The 6,000-nt window shown below is 45.9% G+C and overlaps 1 protein-coding gene across 3 annotated transcripts in view; it reads left to right on the top strand.

Annotated features, from left to right (window-relative positions):
* Positions 1-2,351: 2,351 nt before the first annotated feature.
* Positions 2,352-6,000, top strand: part of ZMAT4 (zinc finger matrin-type 4) — a 366,003-nt gene continuing 362,354 nt past the window's right edge. For 2 of the 3 annotated variants that reach the window (XM_007962274.3, XM_007962271.3), the window contains exon 1: positions 2,352-2,492. The gene's annotated coding sequence lies outside the window, so the exon portion shown is untranslated. The remainder of the gene's footprint in view (positions 2,493-6,000) is intronic. The other variant, XM_073018043.1, reaches the window with a different exon arrangement.

The following is a 6,000-nucleotide window of genomic DNA, read 5'->3' as shown; positions in this document are numbered from 1 at the left end:
CTCTGTCTTTACAGGGCTTGAAATGTATTTAGGGAAGCCAGGCATGTACGCATGAAATAGAAAGTCACCATACAAGGCATTGGGGCGCCTGCCATTTGCTGCAGAGGATGCAGCTGAAGATAAGAACTACAGTTGTTCAAGGCCCCAGGGAAGGCCAGGGCAGGACTGGAACCATAGCCTCACCAAAGACATGGAGATCCTAGGATGAGAAGGCTGAAGGATTAGTTTCTGGATCATTTGAAATTTGATATTCTAAAAGCTTTCTTTAAAAGACCTTTTTTATAATTCTGTCTTAAAAAATTCAGCCAATTTTGTCCTTTGCTATTTTTGAATTGAGTTATAGGTCTTCTACTTATTGATTTATAAAAGCTCTTTTATTTTAGAAACATTAATAATAAATATTTTACCTAGTTAAGAAAATTTAGTTGCCAAATGATGTCTTTTCCTTATGGTGACAAACACATTAAGGAGAGAGGAAGGTCAAAATTTGTGCTTTATGATTTCTTTTTAAAATGTTTTTAATTTTTAATTTTCATGGGTACATAGTGGGTGTATATGTTTATGGGGCACATGAGATATTTTGATACAGGCATGCAACGTGTAATAATCACATTAGGGTAAATGGGGTATCTGGCACCTCAAGCATTTAGCATTTCCTTTTGTTACAAACAATCCAATTGTACTCTCAGTTATTTAAAAATGTATAATATGTTTTGCTGACTGTGATAAACCTGTTGTGCTATCAAATACTAGATCTTATTCATTCTATCTAACTCTATTTTTGTACCTAGTAACCATTCCTCCCCTCCCCGCTGCCCTTTCCTGGCCTCTGATAACCATCATTCTATTCTCTATGTCCATAAGTTCAATTGTTTTAATTTTTAGCTCTCACAAATGAATGCAAACATGTGAAGTTTGTCTTTCCATGCCTGTTTTATTTCATTTAACAGAATGTCCTCCAGTTCCATCCACGTTGTTGTAAATGGCAGGATCTCATTCTTTTTTATGGATGAATAGTACTCCATTGTGCATATGTATCACCTTTTCTTCATCTAATTTGTCTGTTGATGGACACTTACATTGCTTCCAGATGTTGGCTGTTGTGAATAGTGCTGCAATAAACATGGGAGTGCAGGTATCTCTTGAAGATACCAATTTTTTTGGGGGGAGGTATATACCTAGCAATGAGATTGCTGGATCATATGGTAGCTCTATATTTAGTTTTCTGAGAAACACCCATACTGTTCTCCATAGTGGTGGCATTAATTCACATTCTCACCAACAATGTAGGAGGGTTCATTCCTTTTTCTTCACATCCTTGCCAGCATTTGTTATTGCCTGTCTTTTGGATAAAAGCCATTTTAACTGGGGTGAGACTTTATGATTTCTTGGTGAACAAGGAAAGGTGTTTAGGCTGTTCCCACCCTTTGATGGGTATGTTCTCTCTTCCTGGGCTTAGGCTGTCAATGAAAGTCTAAGCGATTAATTTAAGCCGTGTCAGAATAAACCAGAGTGAGGGGCCCAGCAGAATCCTTAGCTCTAGGATGCTTGGCTCTCTGGACCTCTCAGTGAGAACAGTGAGAAACTCCAGAGTTTTAAGGACTTTAAGAAAAGCTCTTCTGAGACTCTTTGGATAGGGTGCAAAGGAAAATTGTCTCCGCAGGTTGGGAGATGAGGGAGACTGTGAGATAAAGTACTGATAGATAAACTCCAGGTATGCACCTACCATGCTCTCCAAACAATCTGCCATGACCTTCACATGCCCTCCAGGGTGGCCCTGTGAAAAGCATTACTCCATTCCTTCAGCCCTCAACCTTGCTCGGCTTTCTAGAGTCTGTCTCATGCCGGCAGACACCCCATAGTTATTATTCTGTCTGCCCTCAGCAACATTTACCAGTTAGGGGGAAAAAGAAAGCCAGAAAATTGTTGCTATGGGCTCTGTTTTGTGGAAGTTAAAATGCTGGAGCAAGAATCTGATTGCTTGATAGCTCCATCTCTCTCTCTCTCTCTCTCTCTCTCCCTCCTACCCTCCTACCCCCCACACCTTCTTGTTCTTTTCCTCTCCCCTCCACCTCCTTCCCCCACTCCGCTCCCCCACCTTTTCCCACTCGCCTCCCCTTTCTCCACTGGCCTCCCGGGTCCTGCCCCCACATTGGGCTGGAGGAGAGCCTTACAGGTTGTCAATGAAACATGGAATTATTTCCTTTGATGGCTTAGATAATAGTAGGAGCCAAAGCAATGAGTGAGGTCGGCTGAAACCAATGCAGTCCTGCCCGGGACTGGAGAGCCAATCGCAAGAGCAGAGGGCGGGGCGTCGGCGCCAGCAGATAATTGCTAAGTGCATCGCTAGCACAGTCGGTCCGAGCTGCCGAAAGGTCTGGTCGCAGAGACAGGAACGCGTAATCCTCATCGTGCTCCAGCCCACAGCTTCGCTCCACTGCTTGGCAGGGCAGCTGGCCTCTGGGCACCGGCCCCTCTGCTTCGCGGAAAAGGTACCTCTGCCTGTGTCCCGGGGGTGCAGCGCCTGCGTCTCCATTGCCAGTGGCTTTGCAGTTTAGCCTAGGTGGAGGGATTGCAGAAAGAAAAGTTTCTGGTAGGAAATGTGACAAAGGTGGGAAATCACTGTCTTTTGTTGGGAGGAAAACAAGCGGACAATTTGGGAAACTTCTGCACTGGCAAGAAATGGGCTTGTTTACTACTTCTAATTAGCTGCGCTCAGGTCTGTCTAAATAGGGCTGGTCTTGGGCTAGGGTGTCTGCAGGGCTGGGGTGGAGATTCGGGTGTGCTGGGTGAAAGAAGTTGGATCCCAGGATGTGCTGCTTCCTGGTGCACCCATAATGGGTAGGCTGGTTCCGAGAAACGTGATTGGTTGTTTGTGTTTTCCACTATAGGGTCTCTCCGCTTCATATTACCTTGATCTGCCTTCCCCAAACTATTGTGACCTTCAGCTGGAGTCCTTCCTCAAACTTCTGCTTCCTTCCTGCCTCCTGCCCTGTCTCAGTTCATTTTATTTGGTGGAAGGAGACATTCCCCAGGGTGGGGGGCGGGGGGGTGAGGGTGGGCTATTCTGTTTGACCTGGTGGGCACCTACGTGACAACTTGGTGACACACCATCAAAACAATTCTCAGAGGAAAAGAAATCACATAATCAATTACCTCCTGAAAACTCTGGAAGACTTTCGAGGCTTGGGGTGTCCTAAAAAAAAAAAGAAAAAAAAAAAAAAGAAAAAGAAAGAACAAACAAAAAAACGGGTTAGAGAGTTCGGTTTGGTACTGTTTGAAGCTCCCTTGTCCCCAGAACGGGTGCCTGGCCCGGAGCATCCCGGCAGCTCTGGGAGGTGGAGGCTGGTGGAGGGGCTGGCTCCCTGTAGGTGCACAAGTAGTTTTGGTGCACAGGTGCATTTGTGGCAGAGGTGATGCTGAAGTCACCATCCACACTGCTTCTGCTAACTGCTCTTCAAGTAAAACAGCTCACCCTGGCAGGCAGCTGGTTCAGCCCAGAAGCACCCTTGAGCGTTCTAAATCGTGAGACCTCAAGGGACTCTCTTGCTCTGAGACCCTTGGGAAACTCCTTTCTTTCTCTGCCTCCCTTCTGCCAAAGGGAGATGTTAGGGAGGTGAGCCACTAGGAAACAGGGACCCATGGGGAAGCAGGCAATGTGCTTAGTCTTGAACTTCCTTCCTCTTCTGCGAAGGCAGCTTCTGCTTGTGTGCCCACCGCACTTCACCAGGTACGCTGCCTACCTGCGGGATACTCTGAAGCTGATAGTCTGGGGGAGATCTTCCAAGTCCCAGGGGTGTTGGAGAGTTCAGATGATTTTCTTCTCTCCGATTCCCGTTAAACCTGCAGCTGGGGAGTTCGATTCCCAGTCCCGACAAGAAATGCATGTTTGGGGAGGGATTCTCCAGTGACACCTCTTCCTCAGGGCACCCTTCCGCGGAGATGCAGATGATAGTCTTGATTCTCCAGCTCCACAAATCCCTTTCACTTTTTAATTCTTATTTTCTTTAACCACCACAACAGATTCTCCTCCACCTCCTGTAGGCAGCTATTTTGGGTGGGAACTGTGATTATTGAAGCTCTATTTACAATGGTTAAAAAAAATGCCTGCCTATTTTTTGGGGGGGGATGGGGGTCAAAATACCATCAGCGTTCTCTTCTGTACATCCTATCTGACAGTAAACAAAACAAATTTGCAGCCCTGCCAATTATAATCCCTTTGTGTCTGGGGGACCTGGAGTGGAAGCTGAACTTTTCCCAGCCGGTGGGCATGGTTAGCCATGGACGTCGTCCTCTGTGGCCTCTCCGGGGCACGTGACCCCCAGGGAGCCCAGAAGGGGCAGCCGCCAGCACATGGGGGATCTTGCATGAGAGCACCTTGGCTTTCATGAAGGCGGTAAGGAAACCAGAAAATGCTTTTGAGTTTGAGGATAGCAAAACTGGGGGTTCCCTTTAATTGATGCCGGTCTGTTGGATTTCTATCGTGATAGGAAACATTAGAAGTAAGGCATTTGAAACAGCTCCTGAAGGGTGACTCATGCATAGAGAGAAGAAGCAGTGTTGGGGGAGGGGGTGGAGGGGGCCTTGGAAAGTACAAGTGGGACACACTGGAGCGCTCGCTTTCCTTCCCTCTGCCTCCTCCTCATTCCTCTTTCTTGTATTTCCCCATTCGGAACAGAGATCATTAAAATAACAACTTTAGATCTAAAAAAGGATCCTAGGAGCTGAAAAATAATTGACGAAGTGCAAAACACCCTCATCACAGCTTCACCTTGGATGGGGTGAGGTGTGAAACCCAGGACCCAGCGTCTCTGCTGCGATCCAGTTTGGAGAATCGAATTGCTGGTGTTAGGCTAATTAACTCCTTGTGAAGCTGCGTGCCCGTTTGTGTATGCAAAGACCGATGGATGCTCAGGAGATTAAATGTGTTACTTGTCATTTCATCAAACATGATGGCTTTGGCCAGGACCCTGGATAAGCACCATCCACAGACCCAGCGTTTTCTCCTCTTCCCAATTGGCCAAATTGGATCTCTCTCTCTCTTTTAACCAACTATGGTGGGAAGGGGTTGTGTCTTTCTGCTTTTCCAAGCCCTGCGTGAGTTACCTGGCAAATAAAAGTCCTCTCTTTATTCTTCTGTCCCTCCATCCCTGTCATCCTTCGGTTATCCCTTTTCATCCTAAACATATTCGTAAGTAATCTTTTTGCCAACCTACTTTGATCTTGTCATTTTGTGCTGATTTTTCTGTTAAAGACAATTGTCCCCTGAAATAAGACTGAAAACATATTAAAATTTTTATCAGAGAAGAGCCTTTTTGCCTTCTACTTTAACGTTTAATTTTGTGGCTTTGGGGAAATCTAATAAGCACGTCTATTGTGTTTGTTTTGGTAAACGCTTTTGCAATGTCTTGTTTTTTTCTGTGGATGTGTGAATTCCCTGACTGTCCTAGGGGAAGGTATTTCTGGAGATTTGAAACACTCAGGAACATCTCAGAAAGTTGAAGAGGTTGGAGCACATTATTTCCATCTGTTAAAGGTGGGGTGAAGGCTGTTTTGAAACCTAGACCTTGAAATGTATTAACCACACTCTGTTATTTTCCCTCTTCATCTTTCATTTAGGAAATTTTCATAGCCCAAATTACGAGTAAATTGTTCATCTGTCTCACTCTCTTTCTCATGCTCGTGCCTCTTCCTCCCTTCCTCCCTTCCCCCCTTGGGAGATATTTCACACTGAAGCGGGTATCTAGGTAATCTTAATCTGATACGCAGGGGTACCTCTCTTTCCTGGTTACTTTTTGTTTCTTCCTTCCTGTCATTTCAGGGGTCCCCAGGGTGGAGATCTAATTGTAGATGCCTTGTGCACCTCACTCCTGAAAGAGTTAACTAGGGGACAACAGGAACTGTGGGATGTGATGGGAGCCTGTCCTGGGGGAGCAATGAGGTAATCCTTTCCCCAAGTTCAGTTCTATGCAGACCTCGCCAGAGCACCTGGAGTGGTGC

The sequence above is a fragment of the Chlorocebus sabaeus genome, chromosome 8, assembly GCF_047675955.1.
Source record: "Chlorocebus sabaeus isolate Y175 chromosome 8, mChlSab1.0.hap1, whole genome shotgun sequence".
Classification (NCBI taxonomy): Eukaryota; Metazoa; Chordata; class Mammalia; order Primates; family Cercopithecidae; genus Chlorocebus; species Chlorocebus sabaeus.
Note: the sequence above shows the minus strand (reverse complement) of the source record. Positions and strands in the feature narration are given on the sequence as shown.